At 41.5% G+C, this 24,774-nt stretch overlaps 1 pseudogene; it reads right to left on the bottom strand.

Annotated features, from left to right (window-relative positions):
- LOC132032127 (probable glycosyltransferase At5g20260) overlaps window positions 1-20,125 on the bottom strand; it is a 61,094-nt pseudogene extending 40,969 nt beyond the window's left edge.
- Between the last annotated feature and the right edge of the window lie 4,649 nt (window positions 20,126-24,774).

Genomic DNA, 24,774 nt, shown 5'->3' with positions numbered 1-24,774 from the left:
TAGAGACTTTTGAAGACAGTGGGAAGGATGTTACATCGCGTACTTTTGTACGTTGGATTTGTCATAAATTAGTCAACATAAGTTCAAGGACAAGATTATTTTTGGGGTTATAAGTATTTATGCTATGTTTAAGAAGTGATAAGTACGTGACGTGAAGGTTAGAGGTTTGACGAATCGAGCCGAATGAGACAAGTTGAAGTCCAAGGGACAGTGCACATTGGCGGGCAAGTTGACGAGCCGTCAACATGTTGATGGGGCATCACTTGCCACCGTCAACATGCACTAACCCCTGAACTGTTGGGTGGCACAACGACGGTGCAAGTTGAGGAGCCATTAATATGTTGACGGGACATCAAAGTGCACCGTCGATGTGGGGCGGTGCAACTTCAGTGGGAAGTTTCTATATATGTCCATAGCTCATTTGGACTTTCTATTTTCAGAAATGAATAGACCCTTAGTCCAAAAATGCTCCGCTTCACCTCCCTTCACTTTTAACCTTGATATGGTAAGATCCGAGCCTCGGAATCCCGAGCATATATAAAGAAAGTTGCTCCTAAGGTCCTAATGATATTATTGAGCTTGGAACTTGTGTTTGGAGTTGGACTTTTGGAGGTTCTTCTTGTTGATGGTATGTATATGATTCTTATCTTTGTTATTTAGTTGGTTATCAAGAGTTTTGGTGGATTAGAACGAAGAAAATGACGGTATAATCTCGATATGTTCATTGAGTTGCTATTATGATTGTGGGCTGTTTTGGAAGTGATTTAAGGATGAATTTGATTCTATTTGGATATGTATTTGTTGATATTGTTGTTGTTGGTATTGTGATTGATATTTTGGCTAAGTTGGAATCTCGAGGGTTATTAAGTTTTTAGGGAAGATCTTTGCCGGAATATCGTTAGATTCCTAAGTAACTAAGGATTGGTTTGAAAGAGTATCTTAATCTTTATTGGTATATTTGGTATCGTTTGTAGATTAGTGAAGCTCGAGACCTAAGTTATGGTTAACTTGAGAAGCGACAAGGTATGTTAAGGCTATTCCTTCTTTCATTTTGGCATGACCTATGATAAGTACGAACGTGATGATACTCATAATGAATCCACTCCTAGATATAGGCGCTCATGTCCCTATGTTTATATGAATCCTTGACTTCTTAAGTCCGAAGCATCCATAAGTTGTACATTTTCATAATGATGTCTAAATCCCATGTCCTTTTATTCATTTGCATGTTTATATTGGTGAACTTTGGTTCATTCATACCCTTCGAGCCAATTATCCTTGATGGTCTTACATCTAAGTCATCCTAGCCCTTCAAAATTATTTTACCCTCAAATAATTTTTTACTCCTAAAATAACTCAATCGGCCCGAATTTTTTTTTCAAGAAAAATAATACGGAATTATTTTTATATTTTTTTTGGAAAAATTACGTATTATTTTGGAAAAAAAAATTTGGGTGATTGAGTTATTTTCTAAATCCCGAGAGTAAAATAATTTTGAAGGGGTGGGGACATTCATAAGGCTTCTTTATTCATTTGCATTTTATATTTGATTTTTAAGTCTCGAAGAAGACAAATGAAAAGGGGAAGAAGTTCCCATTTTGAGCTAAAAGTTGCTCCGAAGGGAGTCTTTTGATGTTTTACAAAGATTATCATGCATTTGCACACTTATATATATGTACGACATGATTTTATGGGAAAGGGGAAAAGGGCTATGGTGTTATATATGCAAACCACTGATCAGTTGGTCCACGATGATTATGATGCCCGAAGGGGCTGCCCGACGGGGCCATTATGCTATTATGCCCGAAGGGGCTGCGAGTAGGGACAAGGTATGCATTATATATATACACATGATATTTTAAGAGTTCATATGTACATACAAGGTTCTCAGTGTTGGTTATAGGTACAGATTGAGTCTGTTACTCTTTCATCATTCGAGTTAAGATATATCATTTTAGTTCTGCCTTACATGCTTGGTACATTACTCGTTTGCCTGGGGGCACTGTGTTTCATACCATGCAGGTGTATACAGATCAGTAGAGGGCACTTGCTATATAATGTTCCCAGGCTATCAGCTGGATTGGTGAGATCCATTTCTTTTCGGGGTGTTGCCGAGTCAGAGTGTTATGTATGTCCTTGAGTCAGATGCATTACGGGTATGTTGGGGCCCTGTCCCAACTTATGTTATGGTATCTTGTTACATATTAGAGACTTTTGCAGACAGTGTCCTGTGGATAGTGCGTCGAGATGTCGACAGTTGTGTAAAGCGGCCATATAGGTCGATGTGTTCATAAGCATTGATTTAAAGATTTTATTATGACTAAAGGTTTTCTTTGACTTAATGATAAGGGAGAAGTCCCTGACATGATAAAAGAGTTTTATTAAAAAGTTTTCATGTTTTACTTCACGGAAGCGTCATTTCATAATTTAAAGGTTCACAAAAAGTTGTGACTTATGAATAGAATGGTAGTATGACACTCAGCCGAGTAGGACCCAATCGCAACCGTGGGTACATTTTATCCTTTCATTTAACGGTTAAACTCACCCTAAATAACATAACTCATTTAGTTACATATTATAGGAAGTTTACATTATTAGACACAAATAGGTTCCATCTGCTACTCCCAAGTCACATAAATCCACCGATGATCAAGGAAAACCACATTAATACCTAAAGAATCTATAGGCCACTAGCCTGAACAAACAAGTCACACAACAATACCAACCTAGAATTCCATCCCAAATCTTCGATTTCCTACGCATGCATTCTCCGTTCCATCTATCACAACGATATGGGAAACTAACCGGAGTCTACCAAAGGGAAGCCATAACCTACCTCATGGCCGAGCAGGTGCCACGAACATCACCACATCGTAATCCGCATGAAATAGTTGGAGACAACCATGTTACCCAAGATTAATGCTTTCCACTTGAATCTTTCATAAGAGATTTGGATTAATAGGGAGGTTTAGGGGTTTTAACCCACCTCTAGTTTTCTTCTATACCAATGCTAAGAGATTTTCCCATTTTCAAGCTTATATTTGGGAAGAACCGATTTCCAAGATCCATGCACGAATCTATTTTTAAAGGACAATAAGTGCAGAGATCTAGCTTATTAGCTCATTTTTGATGCAGAACATGGGAGGTGGCTTAGAAAGAATTTAGGGGGAAATGTTGCTACCTCATCATTCTTCCAACTCTAGACTACTTGAGATACTGTCACGAGCCAACCCGCTATGACTGGCACCCAACTAAAACATAGTGGGCGAACCAACACACGAGACATCTATTCATTCAAATTCGATTTTATATTAACCCAGTCAAATGATTATACTCATTCACGCATCAAATAAATGAAATATATCATGCCATAAAATACTAAAATAAGTGTGAAAGTTCTAACTATTACAAATCCCCAAAATTCGAAAGTCATTGTACAAGACTCTAATCTAAAACATGTCTAAGAACTGAAGTCTATCAAATAAATAACCATAATGTCCAGAGTACGAAAAGACATCATAGCAAAAAGATCTTCGGGCGGCCTGGCATGGGAAAAAGCTCACCCTAAAATCTGTCAGCAAATATCCTCCACGCTAGATGTGAGGACGAATAGCGATCTCTGTATCACAATCTGCACTCAAAAGAATGCAGCAAGGCAGTATCAATACAAACACTATGTACCGGTAGATATCATAGGCCAACTAAGATTACGCATATTTCATAAAATCAATAGAATAAACAAGCCAGTCAATAGACACGAATATCAATAAATCACAGCAAGTCAACCAAGGACAATCACAATCAAATCACCAAGATGTTAAGAATCACAATCACGTAAGCCACAACGGTAGTAAATTTACCACAATAACCTCACTCGCTGTACACACATGCTATCTGATGTCATAGCTCAGTAGTCATGCCCTGAAGGGGACCCATGGTGTCCATGTACCACTCGTTCTGAATTCACTCCTCGGACCCGAGCATAAACCTCCGCTCCGGAACGAACCTCGAACGCGGGACATAGTAATGTACCTCTCATTTTAGGAACTGTCCTCGGACCACGAGCCCATAATCTAGGCCACCGTGCCTTTCCATACCTCTTTGCAGAACAGTATTTCTTACCTTCTCAATATCAATACTCAACTCATCATTTCATATCACACTACCCTCAAGAAGATTATATTAGCTTCTCATCACAATACATCCACTGCAGATTCAATCACACAGGAATAATGGCACGAAGCCTACACAACACTCAATCGCATTCACATAGGAGTTTAACCACACAATATCATGTATGAAAACTAGACATGCATTCTTATAAGGAAATCACAAAACATACAATTAACTAACCAAAGTCAAACTCAAGTAGACCGTAACCTACCTCATAAACACAACTACCAAGCCAGTATTTAAATAGCCCCGTATGAAGCTCTATATGGGAGAAAGTGTAGATCCCCAATGGGGTGGTTCGAAGTAGGAGAGGTACAACTAACAGGTCCAGAATTAATTCAACAAGTGGTGGAAAAGGTCAAGGTTATTTGAGATCGATAAATGACAGCCCAAAGTCGTCAAAAATCTGATGTGGATAACCGTCGATGAGACTTAGAAATTCAAGTTGATGATTGGGTATTCCTAAAGGTATCGCCGATGAAAGGCGTGATGAGATTTGGTAAGAAAGGGAAATTGAGTCCTCGATACATTGGACCTTATAAGATTGTCCACAAAGTGGGTCAAGTAGCTTATGAATTTGACTTACCCTCAGAACTTGAATCAGTCCATCCGGTTTTCCATGTCTCAATGTGTCACGACCCAACCAAAGGGCCGCGACGAGCACCCGGTGCTAGCCCACCCAGGCACCCCTTAACATGCTTATACATCTCACCTAGGTGAGCCATATACTTATCATGCTTTTCATTCATCATGTTAAACTCATTGAGCAACAACACATCTATGCCCATAATAAATGTACATGCGCCGACGAGGCGATCAAAACAACATCCCAAAATATAGGCCGACAAGGCCGAATATATCTAACCATATACACAATGTCTACGAGCCTCTAAGAAGGGTACATCATATCATAACATATGGGCGGAACAGGACCCCACCGTGCCCATGGATATATACACACAAGAATCTATACCAAAAGGCTGCAGGCTACGAATGAAATGGAGCTCCGCTATGTAGTCCCCGAGATAATACGGCTATGGATCAAGTCTGTCTCCCGTCCACCGCGGGCATGACACAGCGTCCACAAACAAAAGGACGTCAGTACGAAGAATGTACTGAGTATGTAAAGCATGATCAATATCAAATTGGAAACATAATGGATAACATATGAAATAACATAAGATGGGAGATAATAACATCATCATCATAGCACTTACTTGCTTTCCATAGGGATATTCCATTTCTATTGCTTGTTCGCGTACATACATTCATATCCTTGCTCATTTACCTTTCGTATCTATTTTCGTATTCGTATTCATATCTCCCTTCATACTCATGCTCTTATCATATACATTGCATATACATAGCCATTACTTAGCACTTACATGGTCTTAATGTATTCGCACTCTAATTGATGTCATATACATAGCATAGTCGTACTCATATAGATGTCATATACTTAGCTTATTCGTACTCATATAGATTTCATATACATAGCATTTATATTGCATACCCGAATACGAAGGTTCGGTGTTTCACGTACACAGCCCTACTAAGGCTCGGGGGTTGTTGGTACCAAACTGTTGCGGTGGTGTGCGCGCATCGTTATACATAGGTATACATATATATATATATATATATATATATATATATATATATATATATATATATATATATATATATATAATATTCATGGTATTCTACCCGGCCATATAAGCTCGGTGTTTACAATAGCCTCTCATGGCACACATACATATTCATTATATTCTACCTGGCCGTATAAGCTCGGTGTTCACAGTAGCCTCTCATGGGCACACATACATATAAGCTCATATCTATCTTTAGCCTTTCTACTATCGTCATTCGTTACCTTCTATTCTTAGAGTATTACTCGTCGTATAAGGAACTTAGTACAATCGTATCATTTGGACATCGTAAGCTTAATAGCTTCTAGAAATAGGATCATTGGGGAAATATCATGAACTCGTAGAAGGATAAATATTTGGCCCAAGAACCATGCCTTATGAAATAAGGGTTAGCCTTACATGCCTTTCCGTGCAATTATTCTATTACTTGTGCGTTCTTCTTCAAAGCTCACGTTCTACCTTCATTGAAGTGCATACTCATATTAGATAATGGATAGCTTTAGCATTCATGATTAATTCTAGAAAAAATTGGACAACATCTCCTTTATTTATACGACTTCCCTCGTATTACATATCGACTCCCAAACATCAATAATAACGTTCATAATATCATCACAATAGCCTTTTAGTCAACTACATTACTCTTACTTCACAATTCACTTCAACTCATCCACATTCATAGTCATACCTCGACAATACGTTCATTCAAATACAATGTCGATTCCATACTCTCAATACCATTTATACATGATCATATTCATAATATATCAAGAATCATAACTCATTCCAAACATCTAATCAAAATTGGCACTATTGCACATTCATGACCCATTTCTTATACTCTTTTGCAATCCAAGTGTTTCGACTTTCAAATACCTTAAACAACATGGAAACATCATAAAACTTACCTTAGATGGTGTGGGATTGAACCTTGGGTGCAAATACCTCACTTGAGCAAAACCCTAGTTTTTCCTTCACTTGGATTCTTGCTTTGGATGAACTTTAATGGGTTTCTTATACTTGATTCACTTGGTTTGATGAAGTTGAACACTAATTCTCTTGAAAACTTATGGGAGAAATATGGAGAGATGTTTTAGAGAGAAGGGGAGTGAAGAGGAAATGAAATGAAATAAAACTTGGATCCCTCATTAAATACACAAATCTGTCCCGACCAGAATATACGGACCAACATACGGTCCGTATAATTTTAATGGGCCGTATGTTTGGACCGTATATCTGGTCCAGTGAGGTATGCCATTCTGGGCTGAACCTACGGCTGGACATACGGTCCGTATCTTTTATACGGCCAGTATGTCTGGCCGTATAATGCCCAGTGGTTCCGATCTGGTTCTCGTCGATTCGTTTGATCTCCAATCCTTATGGAACCTTCTTGGCACTTTTTTACCTCAATACCAATCCAAGGGAAGTTATAACTCTTATTCATAATATCTTTAAGTCACCATTAACTCGTTGCTCATAAATTATTTTCGATACTTATCGTAAGCTTTGCCTTCCCTTGGCAACCTTTCTCGTCTAACATCGAATATCTTTGAAATCTTACTTAAGGTCATCAAATGCTACTTCTTACTTATCGAGACATCATATATACTTCGTACTCTTTATTAGCCTATTTATCGTGCATCAACGGAAAATTTTCGAGGTGTAACATTCTTCCCCTCTTAAGAACATTCGTCCTCGAATGTTAAGCACTCGGAATTCTACAAAAATTTCGCCGAGTTTCCCCTATAATATGGCACTACCATCCGTCACTACAACCCATAATATCGATGCCTCACTGTGGCCACAATATAATAGCAATATAATTTGGCCACACACGACCCAAATGCATAAAAGGAAAACATACATACCTTATAATCTTGACGTCTCATCTTGGCCCTCTTTCGGGGGCTAAAATAGGTGCGGATATTTGGATTTCATGATTTCTTCCGCTTCCCATGTCATCTCTTCCTGATTATTATTTCTCCACCAAATCTTAACTGAGGCCACTTCTTTGTTTCTAAGCCTCCGTACTTGCCTATCTAATATGGCAATGGGTATTTCATCATAGGTTAACTTTTCTGTCACCTGAATATCATTTACTGGGACGATCCTAGTAGGATCTCCAATACATTTACGAAGCATCGAGACATGAAAAACTGGATGGACTGACTCCAAATCAGGAGGTAGATCTAATTCGTAAGCTACATTTCCTACTTTGCGCACAACTTCATAGGGCCCAATATACCGGGGACTAAGTTTTCCCTTTTTGCGAAATCTCATAACACCCTTCATTGGCGACACTTTCAAGAATACCCAATCTTTAACTTGGAACTCTAGGTCCCTTCGACGATTATCCGCATAGGACTTTTGATGACTTTGGGCTGCTAACAATCGATCTCGTATGACCTTGACTTTCTCTATGGCCTGTTGGATCAAGTCTGGCCCTATCAATTTAGCCTTTACGATTTCAAACCACCTAATTGGGGATCTACACTTTCGGCCATATAAAGCTTCATACGGTGCCATTTGAATTCTAGAATGATAAGTATTATTGTAAGCAAATTCAATAAGTGGCAAATGATCATCCCAATTACCTCCAAAATCTAACATGCATGCCCGTAACATATCCTCCAGTGCGAATGGTGCGGTCGGCTTGTCCGTCGATACGTGGATGAAATGTTGTGCTAAGGCTCACATGGTCCTAAGCCCTCTTGGAAGGACTTCCAGAAATTAGCTGTAAACTGAGTACCTCTATCGGAGATAATAGATACTGTAACACCATGAAATCGTACTATCTCTTTAACATAGGGCTTTGCATAATCTTCTGCTACATACGTCGTTCTGACTGGCAAGAAATGAGCTGACTTAGTGAGTCTATCCACAATCACCCATATAGAATCATACTTGCGTCGAGAACCGGGTAAGCCTGTAATGAAGTCCATGTTAATCACTTCGCATTTCCAAGTTAGGATTTCTATAGCTTGCAACAATCCGCTCGGCATTTGATGCTCAATTTTCACTTGCTGATAATTGGGACATTGAGCTACAAATTCTGCTATATCTTTCTTCATCCCATTCCACCAATACATGGATTTAAGATCATTATACATTTTCGTTGCTCCGGGATGGATAGAATAACGAGAACAATGAGCTTCTCTTAATATTTGGTGGAGTAGACCTGCCACATTAGGAACACACAATCTACCTCGACATCGGAGAACTCCATCTCCTGTAATCTCAAATGATGACTCCTCTTTCTGAGGGAGTGTATCTCTATATTGCACTAGCATGGGATCTTCGTATTGTCGCTCTTTCACTTCCACTACTAGCGACAAGACTGCTAAATTCTGAATGGTAGTCCCCCTGCTACCTGAGTCCACTACTCGAACTCCTAGGCTAGCTAATTGCTGGAGCTCATGAGTCATTTCTCTTTTCTCTGTTCGTACATCACACAAATTTCCCATAGATCTGTGGCTAAGAGCATCAGCTACCACATTTGCCTTTCCGGGGTGATATAGAATGTCAACATCATAATCTTTTAGCAATTCCAACCATCGCCGTTGCCGCAAATTCAATTCTTTCTGCTTGAAGATATCTTTTGAAGGCTCTTGTGATCCGTATAAATATCTACATGAACACCATATAAATAATGTCTCCATATCTTTAATGTGAATCACTGTGACCAATTCAAGATCATGGGTTGGATAATTCTTTTCATGTTTCCGTAATCGCCATGAACATACGCAATCACCTTCCCATGTTGCATCAATACACGGCCCTAGCCCAACGCCTGAAGCATCGCAATAAACAACATAGCCTTCCAATCCCTCTGGAAGTGTCAGGACTGGTGTAGAAGTCAATTTATCTTTTAGCTCTTCGAAGCTACGTTCACAAGCATCGGTCCATTGAAACTTTGCTGATTTCTAGGTCAGCTTTGTAAGTGGTGCAGAAGTAGAAGAAAACCCTCCAACAAATCTTCTGTAATAACCTGCTAAGCCTAGAAAGCTACGTACCTTCGTAGGAGTTGTAGGCCTTGGCCAAGTCTTTACGGCCTCAATCTTTTGGCTATCTACCCGAATTCCATCAACTGAAACGATGTGCCCAAGAAATGTCACTGAGTTCAACCAGAACTCGCACTTAGAAAATTTTGCAAACAACTCTCGAGTTTGAAGAACTCTGAGGACAGTCGAAATGATCCACGTATTACGGCCTCATTTAGAATACACCAAGATGTCGTCGATGAACACAATCACGAACAAATCTAGGAAGGGCTTGAACATATCATTCATTAAATCCATAAACACTGCCGGTGCATTAGTTAGCCCAAATGACATCACCCAGAACTCAAAATGGCCATATCTCATTCTGAAGGATGTATTAGGGATATCTTTCTCCCTAACTCTCACTTGATGATACCCGGATCTCAAATCTATCTTGGAAAATCATTTGGCACCTTGTAATTGATCAAACAAGTCATCGATCCTTGAAAGAGGATATTTATTCTTAATCGTCACCTTATTCAATTACCGATAGTCAATGCACATTCTCAAGGAGCCATCTTTCTTTCGAACAAACAATACGGGTGCTCCCCACGGGGATGAACTAGGCCTAATAAAGCCTTTCTCGAGCAAGTCTTTCAATTGCTCTTTCAACTCTCTCAGTTCTGCATGAGCCATTCTATAGGGAGGAATAGATATAGGCTTAGTGTCTGGCAATGCATCAATAGCGAAATCAATCTCCCGCTTGGGAGGTAGGTCGGGAAGCTCTTCCGAAAACACATCCAAAAATTCATTCACTACGGGAACTGACTGAAGAGTCGGCGGTTCAGCTTCTACATCTTGAACTAGCACTAGATGATAAATGCAACCTTTTGTAATCATTTTCCTTGCCTTTAGATAGGAAATAAACGTACCTTTTGGTGACGCCGTATTCCCTTTCCATTCTAAAACTGGTTCTCCCGGAAATTGGAAGCGAACCATTTTCATTTTACAATCGACATTGGCGTAGCAAGACGCCAACCAATCCATGCCCATAATAACATCAAAATCCACCATTTTTAACTCATACAAGTCGATCATAGTACGGCGATCACAAATCACAATTACACAATTTCTATATACTCGGCTAGCTATTACCGATTCACCAACGGGTGTAGACACCTCAAACGGCTTAATTGACTCTGGTTTGATTCTAAACCGACCCGCAATATATGTAGTAACATATGACAATGTGGATCCAGAATCTATCAAAGCATATACATCATGAGAAAGTACCGATAATATACCTGTGACAACATCAGGAGAAGACTCAAGATCTTGGCGTCCAGCCAAAGCATAAATACGGTGCTGAGGACCGCTAGAACTGGGGGCTCTCCCCCTGCCTCTACCACGGCCGACTGGCACGTGTGAACCTGGCCCCATAGGGCGTATAGATGCTAAAGATCCGGCTACTGACCCTGAAGGCTGGGTCCTACCTCTGCCACTAACTGAGGGGCAATCTCGCATAATATGGCCTGGACGACCACATGAATAGCAACCCTCTGAGCCCAATCCGCACTGACCCCAATGTAACTTCCCACACTGGGAGCATCGGGGTATGGGTGGCCTCGCCTGACTTGAATCACCTCTAAACTGGGATCCCGAAAAGCTCTGACTCGGCCCGGGGTGAGTAGATCTATCAAATCTCTGGCCTGAATACCGTGGAGGCGCACTGGTCATAGAATAGCCCGAATGTCTAGAAGACTGCTGTCTGTGCCCACCTCTATACTCATTCATCGGACTCGAAGATCTAGCCCTCTTGCTATGCCCTCTATCATGCTCGCTTCTTTGTTGTGGTAAGCTTTCTTCTAAATTCTGAGCATGGGATTGGATGCGTGCAATATCCATATTGTCCTGAAGGGACGCAGTCAAACATCTATCCATCAAATGTGGCCCTAGGCCTTTCACAAACCTGTGTACTCGATCACCCATATCCGCTACTATGGCCGAAGCATATCTAGCCAAGGAATTGAAGCGGAGACTATACTCTAGAGCACTCATGCTCCCTTGTCTCAAATTTAGGAACTTATCGGCTCTAGCTCGCCGAACATCCGGAGGCAAATAATGTCGGAGAAATGCATCTACAAACTCTTGCCATACAGGGGGAGGTGCATTGGCTCCCCGTGAAGCCATCCAAACCGTGTACCAATGGACCGCAACATCCCTCAATCTATAGGATGCTAGCTCTACCGACTCGGTGTCTGAAGCATGTATCAACCGAAGCGTCCTCAACATACCATCAATAAAATTTTGAGGGTCCTCATCCGAATTTGATCCAAAGAATTCTGGAGGGTTCAAACTAATAAAATCACGGGCTCTTGCACTAACAAGCCTATCACCTTGCCCCCGAACTTGGTCTGCGAGTGCGGGCCGCAACCAATTGAGTCAAATTTATGGCCCTCTTTTACATCTTGTCTTGAAGCATCCGGTGGAAGAGTTTGGATGTCTTTGGAGCGAGGGGCTGGAGGCTCCTCACGCTCCTCTAAGATAGGCACCGATCTGGAAGACTGAGATTGAGCTGCACTTTGGGACTCACTTTCTTCTACTACCGGTGGCGGTGCTCTTTCACCCCGCTTTTCTGCCACCGTCTTGCCTTTTTAACTTTCTTCGAAGCCTTTTCTTTACGAGCATTTCGAAATACACAACATGTTATTAAGAGACAAGAAGTTCTTACATCATAGCCCTACCGCACGATTTCTTATGAAGAAAGAAGGTCATTCATTCCTAAAATTTCCGCAGCTTCTTATTTATAAGTGTGGCGCGCAACACACCCATAACCAAGACTCTAATAGACACGGCTCGTAGACACACCCTAGGACAAAACCGCTCTGATACCACTTTTGTCACGACTCAACCGGAGGGCCGCGACGAGCACCCGGTGCTAGCCTACCCGGGCACCCCTTAACATGCTTATACATCACATCTAGGTGAGCCATATACTTATCATGCTTTTCATTCATCATGTTAAACTCATTGAGCAACAATACATCTATGCCCATAATAAATGTACATGCACCGACGAGGCGATGAAAATAACATCCCAAAATATAGGCCGACAAGGCCGAATATATCTAACCATATACACAATGTCTACGAGCCTCTAAGAAGGGTACATCATATCATAACATATGGGCGGGACAGGACCCCGCCGTGCCCATGGATATATACACAAAAGAATCTATACCAAAAGCTGCAGCTCCGAATGAAATGAAACTTCGCTATGTAGTCTCTGAGATAATACAGCTATGGATCAAGTCTGTCTCCCTGTCCACCTGCGGGCATGACGCAGCGTCCACAAACAAAAGGACGTCAGTACGAAGAATGTACTGAGTATGTAAAGCTTGATTAGTATCAAATTGGAAACATAATGGATAACATATGAAATAACATAAGATGGGAGATAATAGCATCATCATCATAGCACTTACTTGCTTTCCAAAGGGACATTCCATTTCTATTGCGTGTTCGCGTACATACATTCATATCCTTGCTCATTTACCTTTCGTATCTATTTTCGTATTCGTATTCATATCTCCCTTCATACTCATGCTCTTATCATATTACATATCGACTCCCAAACATCAATAATAACGTTCATAATATCATCACAATATCCTTTTAGTCAACTACATTACTCTAACTTCACAATTCACTTCAACTCATCCACATTCATAGTCATACCTCGACAATACGTTCATTCAAATACAATGTCGATTCCATACTCTCAATACCATTTATACATGATCATATTCATAATATATCAAGAATCATAACTCATTCCAAACATCTATTCAAAAGTGGCACTATTGCACATTTATGACCCATTTCTTATACTCTTTTGCAATTCAAGTGTTTCAACTTTCAAATACCTTAAACAACATGGAAACATCATAAAACTTACCTTATATGGTGTGGGATTGAACCTTGGGTGCAAATACCTCACTTGAGCAAAACCCTAGTTTTTCCTTCACTTGGATTCTTGCTTTGGATGAACTTTAATGGGTTTCTTATACTTGATTCACTTGGTTTGATGAAGTTGAACACTAATTCTCTTGAAAACTTGTGGGAGAAATATGGAGAGATGTTTTAGAGAGAAGGGGAGTGAAGAGGAAATGAAATGAAATGAAATAAAACTTGGATCCCTCATTAGATACATGAATATGTCCCGACCAGAATATACGGACCAACATACGGTCCGTTTAATTTTCACGGGCCGTATGTCCGGACCGTATATACGGTCCGATTGAGGTATGCCATTCTCGGGCTGAACCTACGGCTGGACATACGGTCCGTATCTTTTATACGGCGGTATGTCGGCCGTATAATGCCCAGTGGTTCCGATCTGGTTCTCGTCGACTCGTTTGATCTCCAATCCTTATGGAACCTTCTTGGCACTTGTTTAACACCTCAATACCAATCCAAGGGATGTTATAACTCTTATTCATAATATATTTAAGTCACCATTAGCTCATTGCTCATAAATTCTTTCCGATACTTATCGTAAGCTTTGCCTTCCCTTGGCAACCTTTCTCGTCTAACATCGAATATCTTTGAAATCTTACTTAAGGTCATCAAATGCTACTTCTTACTTATCGAGACATCATATACTTCGTGCTCTTCATTAGCCTATTTACTGTGCATCAACGGAAAATTTTTTGAGGTGTAACACAATGCTCCAAAAATGTGTCGGAGATCCTACTAGGATCGTGCCAGCAGATGATGTTCAAGTGACAGAAAAGTTGACCTATGAAGAGGTACCTATTACTATACTAGACAGGCAAGCACGGAGACTTAGAAATAAAGAAGTAGCTTCAATCAAAGTCTTATGGAGAAATAATAACCGAGAAGAAATCACATGGGAAGCGGAAGAAAATATGAAGTCCAAGTACCCACACTTGTTTCCACCCCCGGAAGAGATCCAAGATGAGACATCAATATTATGAGGTATGTATGTTTTCTTTTTATGTTTTTGGATCATATGTGACTAAATTTATTGCTATTTTGTTGTAGCCCTATGAGGCATTGTTATTGTGGGTTGTTGTGGTAGGATGGTAGTGCCAAATTACAGGGGAAACTCTAGCAAAATTTTCGTAGAATCCCCGAGAACTTAACATTCGAGGACGAATGTTTTTAAAGGGGCGTAGAATGTTATGCCTCAAAAAAAATTCATGCCGTCGTATGATAGCTAGAATGATGCAGGGTAAGAGGTATACGATGTTCCTAAAAGTAAGAAAGGCTACTTAACGAACCTAATTGAGATTTCAAAGACATTTGAAGCACGAGAAGAAAGTTCATTAAAGAATGTTAAGCATAAGCCATGTTTTGAAAAGGGGTTTGCAAAGTATCGAGTTAACGTGAACTTAATGATGTCTTAAAAAAGAGTAATGACGCCCCTTATATTGTTAATGAAGTGTTAAACAAGTGTTAAGAAGGTTCCATGAGGATTGGAGATCAAACGAGTCGTCGAGGACAAGTTTCGAAGAACTGAGAATCATACGGTCCTTTATACAGACCGTATAAAAGATACGGCCCGTATATTAGACCGTATAAGCTGCCCAGAATTGGAGTCTTCACTGAAACCATTATACGGTCACACATACGGACCGTATAAATTGTACGGACCATATGTGTGTCCGTATAATTGTGTCGGGACAGAATTTTAAGTTTTAAATAAGGGACCCAAGTTCATTATTTTCATTTCCCATCTTCTCATTTTCTCTCCACACCTCAAGAACCCTCTAGAACTCTCTCCACACTTCATCTACAAGAATCTAAGAGAAAATTAAGGATCAACTTCATTATACCAAGGGAATCAAATGTATGAACTTTTCTAGGGTTGCTTGGAGTTAAGAAAACTCTTTGGATTGAAGCTAGGGTTTTTCTTCAAGTGAAATATTATCATCCAAAACTTGCTCCTACACAATCAAAGGTGAGTTTTATGATTCTTCCATGCTATTTAGACTATTGAGGGGTTGAAAGACTTGGATTATGGAAGGAAATAGAAAATAGGTTACAAGTATGAGAATGGTGACATTGTTGAGTAGTAGCTTAATATGAATCGTGATTCTTGATATGTTGTGATTATAATTATGTTATGAATGATATTAAGAACATGGGAGAAACATTATATGAGGATGAATGTAATGTTGTATTATGATCATGGTTATGGATGACCTTGAGAGGAAATTGTAGGAGTTGGATAACGACGAACTTGACAAAAGTTATTGATTATGATATTATGAATGTTATTATTGATGATTGGGAGTTCTTTTATGATATGGAGAAAGTAGCAGAAACAAAGGAGATGTTGCCTAATTTTCTCTAGCTTTAGTTCAAGTATACTTATGTTATCGATTATCTAATATTAGTAAGAACTCTCTTGAAGGTAGAAACGTGAATATTGGAGAGGAACGTTCAAGTGATAAGGTAGCTAAACGAAAAGGTATGTAAGTCTAGTCCCTTCTTTTCTAAGGTATGAATCTTATGGCATGACTTTCCTTATTCCCCATGACCTTCTTACATTCTGAAAATTATGAGCCTATGTTGATGATGAGCTTCTTATGAGATAGCGATAAGAGATACGTTATGAGTACGATAATGATGATGATGAGCCTAAGTTCAAAGATCCTAATTATGATTACTTGATGTTGCTCATTGTGTTACACTCATCTTATAATGCTAGTTCCTTCAAGGTGAGGCAGAATGCTTATGAAGCTCCATAATCGAATCGGGGGTTCACGACCTTACGTCACCCCTATATGGCCGGCAGACACCGCTAAGGCGGGCAACATATTACACCATGTCCAGATGGCATGGGCAGACATTACTAGTAGGTAGCATGAGATGTTTACCCCGGACGCGGGAGGCCTAGACGCGGGTTAATGATGATCACACCGTACCTATGTAGTCGGGCAGCTTATATGTATGCATACATGATATGATGATGTCTATGAAATAAGTTAGCATGCATTATTCAGTCTTAAGAGACAGTCAGTTACAGGTTGTTCCTTACTTGATATCTCCTTATTTCAATGATATATTATTGTTGCTTATGCCTTACATACTCAGTACAATGTTCGTACTGACGTCCTTTTCTTTGGACGCTGTGTTCATGCCCACAGGTAGACAGGGAGGTGACCCAGATTCATAGGAGCTATCAGCAGATTTACAGGAGCACTCCATTATTCCGGAGGTGCTTTTCTCAGATATTATTTTTGTGTACGTATTTGGGCACGACGGGGTCCTGTCCCGTCCTTATGTCTAGTACTCTAGTAGAGGCTCGTAGATACGTATGTATGGCTAGTGTCTCATGAATCCATCATTGTATATTTGTATATCATTTTTATAGCCATGATATATATATATATATATGGGCATATGTTTCCCTTGAGATCATGTATGTTAAGGTTTGGTATGATGACTAGCAGGATGAGTGGTGCTCGGGAGTCAGCTCCGGGTACCCGTCATGGCCCCCTAGCTAGGTCGTGACATTCACCTTCTCTAGGGACTCTCTAAGAAGATCAGTACCCCACGGCCTCACCTCGAACTCATCAAATCACCCAATAGGAGACCTATACCTCTTTCCATACAACGCCTCAAATGGGGCCATATCGATACTAAAGTGATAGCTATTATTCTAGGCAAATTCGGCTAAGGGCAAGAACTGATCCCAATGCCCACTGAAATCTATCACACAAGCATGAAGCATATCCTCAAGAACCTAAATGGTTTGCTCAGACTGCCCATCAGAGGGTGGAAGGTTGTGCTAAGATCTAACTTCATACCCAATTCCTTATGCAAGCACTCCCAAAACCTGGATGTGAAAGTGGTACCCCTGTCGGACACAATGGAGATAGGAACCCCATGAAGTCTAAGTACCTCACGAATGTAGATCTTAGCCAATTTCTCCGCATCATAAGTTATCTTCACGGGAATAAAGTGGGCAGACTTAGTCAACCTGTCAAAAATAACCCAGATAGAGTCAAACTTCCCTAGCGTCTTCGGAAGACCCATCACGAAATACATGGCAATCCTTTCCCACTTCCACTCGGGAATGGGCATCCTCTGCAGTGTACCCCCAGGTTTCTGATGTTCATACTTCACCTGTTGGCAATTCAGGCACTGAGCAACGAACTTTACTATATCACACTTCATCCCAGTCCACCAGTAATATTGCCCCAAATCACGATACATCTTAGTGGTACCAGGATGGATAGAATACCTCGAACTATGAGCCTATGTCAGACTGGTCTTAATCAAATCGCCAACACGTGGCGCACACACTCGCCCTTTGATTTGAAGCATGCCTTCCTCATCAATCACGGCCTCTTTGGCCTCACCACGCAATACTTTATCATGTATTTTACACAACTTAGCATCCTCAAACTGCTTAGCCTTAATCTGCTCTAAAAATGACGACCGAGCCTCAACACAAGCCAACACCTTGCCTGTGTTAGAAATATCCAATCTCATAAAACTGTTAGCTAGAGTCTGAACCTCTCTAGCCAACGGACGCTCAGAAAAAATTAGACGAGCCATACTTCCCATACTAGCCGACTTCCTGCTCAATGCGTTAGCTACCACATTTGCCTCACTAGGGTGATACAAAATGGTGATATTGTAGTCTTTCAGCAGTTCCATCCATCTTTGTTGTCTAGAGTACAGATCCATCTGAGTGAACACATGCTGCAAAATCGCGATGGTCACGCGTACACCTCACAATGGACACCATACAAGTAGCGCCTCAAGATTTTCAATGCAAACACAACCACTGCCAACTTTAGATCATGAGTAAGATAGTTCTTTTCATTCACCTTCAACTGCCGAGAAGCATAAGCGATCACCTTTTTTTCCTGCATCAAAACAGAACCCAGACCAGAACGTGAAGCATCGCAATAAATAACAAAGTCCTTGCCCTCCATGGGCAATGCCAGAATCGGTGTTGTAGTCAACAATGTTTTGAGCTTTTGAAAGCTCTCCTCACAATCATTAGACCACTGAAACAGTACCTCTTTCTGTGTCAAACGGGTCAAATAAGAAGCAATAGAGGCAAACTCCTTCACAAACAGACGGTAGTAGCTAGCCAGACCCACAAAACTACGGATCTCGGTCAGTGATGTGGGCCTATCCCATTCCCTGACTGCCTGAATTTTCTGAGGATCCGCCATAATAGCCTCTTTTGAAATAGCATGCCCCAAGAAAGACACAGAAGACAACCAAAATTCACACTTGGAGAATTTAGCATACAACTTCTTCTCTGGCAAAACCCCAAGAGCAATTCTCAAATGTTTCTAATGCTCTTCCTTACTCCTAGAGTACACCAGGATATCATCAATGAACACTATTATGCATGAGTCTAAATAGGGCTTAAACACACTGTTCATCAGATCCATGAATGCAGAAGGGGCATTTGTAAACCCAAAAGACATAGCCAAGAACTCATAGTGCCCATACCTGATCTGAAAAGCAATTTTTGGAACATCCTCTGCCCGAATCTTCAACCGATGGTACGCGGTCCTTAAATTGATTTTAGAGAACACAGAAGCTCCCTGTAACTGATCAAACAGGTCATCAATACGGGGAATGGGATACTTGTTTCGGACGCATTACCTTATTCAATTGACGGTAATCGATACACATGTGCATAGACCCATCCTTCTTCTTAACAAACAACACAGGAGCACCCCATGGAGAGGCACTCGGGCGAATAAACCCCTTACTCAAAAGATCTTGCAACTGCTCTTTCAATTCCCTGAGATCTGCTGGCGCCATCCTATAAGGTGGAATAGAGATGGGACGAGTCCCTGGGTTTAAATCAATCCTGAAGTCAATGTCACGATCCGGTGGCGTACCACGCGAGTTCGCGGGGAACACATCCTCAAACTCGCGTACCACTGGAACCGAATCAAGGGATGGAGTATCTGCATTGGTATCACGGATATGTGCCAGATAAGCTAGACAACCCTTCTCTACTAGCTTCCTAGCACGAACAAAGGATATTACTTTCTTAGTGAGGGGACTAAGGTTACCCTTCCACTCGAGCATGGCCAATGTAACAGTCTTAGCATGGCAATCAAGTATAGCATAATGCGGAGACAACCAACTCATACCCAAAATAACATTGAAATATACTATATCTAAGATAATCAAATCCACCCAAGTACTATACCCCATAAACGAAATTGCACACGAAGGGTAGACGCTATCTACCACTATAGAATCCCCAACAAGAGTAGACACATAAATATGGGTATTAAGGGTATCACACATCATATCCAGACCCACAACAAAATAGGTAGATACACAGAAAAAGTAGAACTCGAATCAAACAAAACAAAAGCCATATGGTCATAAACTATGATAGTACCTGTGATGACTGCACCGGAGGCCTCAGCCTCCGGCCTACTTGGAAAGGCGTACAAATGACCGCGCCCTCCCGTCGCCTGTGAACCACCGCGATTACCATTACCAGTCTGAGCCCTGCCCCTGTCGGGCTGCTGTCCGCCTTTACCTGCCTGAGGACCGCCTTGGTTAGGTCGGACACCACTTCTGCTCGCGGTGTGGCCGCTCCGCCTTGTCGGTGTGCGATCTTTACCCCCCTCGATTTGGTGCAAACGGAGCTCGGGGAGCCTGATACTGAATCCTCTGCCCACTTTGTCTAAATCTGGGAAAATATCTCTTAATATGCCCTATCTCACCACGCTCGAAACAGGCAAGGTCCAGCGTAGGCCCGTGAATAGAAGCTGATGAAGCAGTGTAGCCTCCATGCTGATCGGAAGCTTGATAATTTACCCCTGATGGGCCCCCAGCTGACACCTGCATCGCGGACTGAACCGGACGCCCTAAATATACCTGCGAACTCTGAACCCTCGAGAAGGAGTTGCTGAACATCCCACCCTTACGGGCCTTTTTCTTAACCTGCTTCGCATAACTTTCCTGTTTAATCCCCTCAACAATACCAACATGCTCCACTATCTCATGAAATGAAGCCCCGGTCAAGTCAAGAGCCGATAATCGAAGTCCAGTGTTCAACCCCTTCACGAACCGCCGTATCATCTCCCCCTCAGTGGGCAGCAACTGAAGAGCATAACGGGAAATGAAGTGAAAACGGGACTCATACACAGCAACTGACGAGTTCCCCTGATCAATAGTAGTGAATTCATCCTTCTTTCGGTCCGCAGTACGCGAAATGTACTTGTCCGGAAACACCGAGTAAAACTGAACTCACGTCAACGTGGAGACCCAGCTTGCCTACACTCCACATAATCCCTCCACCAAAGCTTGGCATCACCTAAGAACTAAAAGGTCACAAACTCTACCCCGTAGTTATCCACGGCCCCCGTCTTATGGAGCCTCTCGTGACGATCGATGATGAACTCATATGCGTCTTCCGACCGACCATAAGAACACAGGAGGCTTCATTTCAGTGAACCTCCAAAATAGATCATGTTCCTCGCCGGTCATCATGGCCCGCAACCGGCGGGAAGGCCTTAAAACCCGAAACCTCCTACAGCGAGGTGCCACCGCCGCCGTTGCGCCGAACCCCCGAAGCACAGCCCAGCTCCGTCCGGACCTGCGACTACTACTCCTGTGCCACTACTTTTTTGGACATTATGGGTATAGCTCCCCGTCCGTGCTAACTCATGCAACCAATGCGCACCTGCCATAGCATCATCCGGGTATCCCGAGAAGCTCCCCTTCTCGTGTGGAACCGGTCTTGCATCGGCTCGGGTTAGTGCGGCAAAGATTCTCCCACCGCCTCATCAGGAACCACCGGAGGCACGGGGTCAACCACCGGGACGCCGCTTCCCACCGGGTGCCCTCTGCCAGCTCCTTTACCTCCACCTCTACCTCTAGCTGCTGCCGCGCGTGTTCTCGCCATTTGCGAGAGAATGAAGGATAGTCAGATACCAATTTGAATCAGCAGATACCAATTGGAATCAAGTAGCACGAAAGCAAGAAAGAAAAGAGAGTTTTCCTAGTGTCCGACAGCCTCTCGAAGATAAGTACCGACGTCTCCATACCGATCCGTAAGACTCTGCAAGACATGTCCTTGTACGATGAGATCGATGAACCTAAGGCTCTGATACCAACTCTGTCACGACCCAACCCGCCATGATCGGCACCAACAAAACCTAGTGGGCGGACAAACATACGAGACATCTATTCATTCAAATCCGATTTTATATTAACCTGAAGTTAAATGATTATACTCATTCACGAATCAAATAAAAGAAATATGTCATGCCATAAAATACAGAAATAAATGCGAAAGTTCTAACTATTACAAATCCCCAAAATCCAAAAGTCATCGTACAAGACTCTTATCTAAAACATGTCTAAGAACTGAAGTCTATCAAATAAATAACCATAATGTCCAGAGTACGAAAAGACATCATAGCAAGAAGATCTTCGGGCGGCCTGGCATGGGAAAAAACTCACCCTAAAATCTGTCAGCAAATGTCCTCCACGCTATATGTGAGGATGAATAGCGGTCTCTGTATCACAATCTGCATCAAAAGAATGGGGCAATGCAGTATCAATACAAACACTATGTACCGGTAGATATCATAGGCCGACTAAGATTAGTATCGCGCATATTTCATAAAATCAATAGAATAAACAAGCCAGTCAACAGACATAAATATCAATAAATCACAGCAAGTCAACCAAGGACAATCACAATCAAATCACCAAGATGTTAAGAATCACAATCACGTAAGCCACAACGGAAGTAAATTTACCACAATAACCTCACTCGCTGTACACACATGCTATCTAATGTCATAGCTCAATAGTCATGACCTGTAGGGGACCCATGGTGTCAATGTAACACTCATTCTGGATTCACTCCTTGGACCCGAGCATAAACATCAGCTCCGGAACGAACCTCGAATGCGGGACGTAGTAATGTACCTCTCATTTTAGGAACTATCCTCGGACCACGAGCCCATAATCTAGGCCACATGTGTGCCTTTCCATACCTCTTTACAGAACAGTGTTGCTTTCCTTCTCAATATCAATACTCAACTCATCATTTCATGTCACAATACCCTCGAGAAGATTATATGAGCTTCTCATCACAATATATCCACTACAGATTCAATCACACAGGAATAATGGCACGAAGCCTACACAACACTCAATCGCATTCACATAGGAGTTTAACCACACAATTTCATACATGAAAACTAGACATGCTTTCTCCTAAGGAAATCACAAAACATACAATCAACTAACCAAAGTCTAACTTAAGTAGACCGTAACCTACCTCAAAGCAGAGCTGGAACAATGTTGATCACTCTGCTACAGCCTTTTCTTTCCTCAAAGCCTCAGTACGTTCACGGTCTAGAAACAGAAGGATCAATGAGTCACATTACTCAATTCACAAGTACCAAAGCAAGAATACCCTTCCCTTACCCAATTCCATGGGGTGGATGATTTTCTAAGTGATAAACAACCTATCAAGGCCCCTACTATTTATTAATTATCAATTTATAACAACATTCTATCAAATATTCTTGTTACAAGCAGTTTTTATGGTAAAGACACCATTTTTATAGAACCCTAGGTTTCCAATCACTTAGTTTATGTCTCTAGACGTTCAATTTATGATTAAGAGCAACTAACTAGTGCATTTAGATGATAACTAAGTGGTAATAATCATAACCCATCAAATTTAGAAGGTTTCTTAACATTCTAGGGTTTCTATTTCAATTTCACCATTAAAGACCCATGAAGAGAATTATAATAATGAAGGAGAAAGGCTTGATAGAATGGAAATCAATGGAACTTACCTCTCAAAGTTATCTTGCCCTAACTTGAAAATTCTCTCTAGGTGCTTGTTTGGAAGTGTGTTGGTGTTTTGTGAAAATAGAAAATAAAACTGAGTATATAAAATTTGGGTTATTATTTTATGTCAACCGCTAAAGCGGTCCGCTGCAGTGGTACTGCTATAACCGTCAAGTTACTGCTATAGCGGCCCACCATAAAACCCCTGTGACCGCTATGGCGGTCCATCCACCGCTGTAGCGGTGCCGCTATAGCAATACACCTCCCGCTACAGTGGCCACCAAGGAAAATGGATGGCCGCTGGCAGCGGTCTAAGTGCCGCCATAGCGGTATGTTTTGGGCAGTGACCTCGACTTTTGTCTAGTTTTTCCCCCTATCACCCCACATTTCATCCAAAGCCTCAGAAACACAAAACAAAATACACATATATAAAAAGATGCCCTACGAATTCACCTGTGGCTTCGGCATTCCAATGGAGTCCTAATTTCCCATAATGACCGGAAGGGTCATTACAGATACCTACTTGATGATTCTCTTGGTGAATATGTTTTGGAGTAATTTCTTAGGTGGGAGGAGGGTTGGAGGGTGTTAGAAGGATTTAGTAAGCTCATTTCTTTACTTTTCCACCGAACTAGGCGGCTAGGATTTAGGGTTTTGGAAAATGGAACAATTCCCGAAATGATCCCTTAAATAGGAAAATTCACTATGCGATACCACCCCAGCGGTAAGTTTACCACTACAGAGGTGCCCCATTTGGGGCCGCTTACGGCGGTTGTGCGGTCATATGAACTTATCGCTATGGTGGTTAGTGACCGCGCGCCGTGCTATGCTTGTCCATCAGCCATACAACCGCTATGGCGATCAAGTACAGTTTGTTCACCCACGTTTCTGTTCCTTAAGCAATGCGTACAACGATCTTGGTTTGGCTTGAAAGGTTTCTAGGATATGACTAGGTGGAGACACTGTTAAGGGGCCATAGTTGTCGTCTTCCTTTGAAATTCACAGTAACGACAAAACAGGTAGTTACATCGGCCGACGTCGCCGTTTCTTAGAAAAAGATTTTATTTTAAGAAAAGTCCATCTCTCTACTGAGAAGCTAATAGGGGGTTGGACACCCAATTGTTCAG

This window comes from Lycium ferocissimum, chromosome 9, assembly GCF_029784015.1.
Source record: "Lycium ferocissimum isolate CSIRO_LF1 chromosome 9, AGI_CSIRO_Lferr_CH_V1, whole genome shotgun sequence".
Lineage (NCBI taxonomy): Eukaryota > Viridiplantae > Streptophyta > Magnoliopsida > Solanales > Solanaceae > Lycium > Lycium ferocissimum.
Note: the sequence above shows the minus strand (reverse complement) of the source record. Positions and strands in the feature narration are given on the sequence as shown.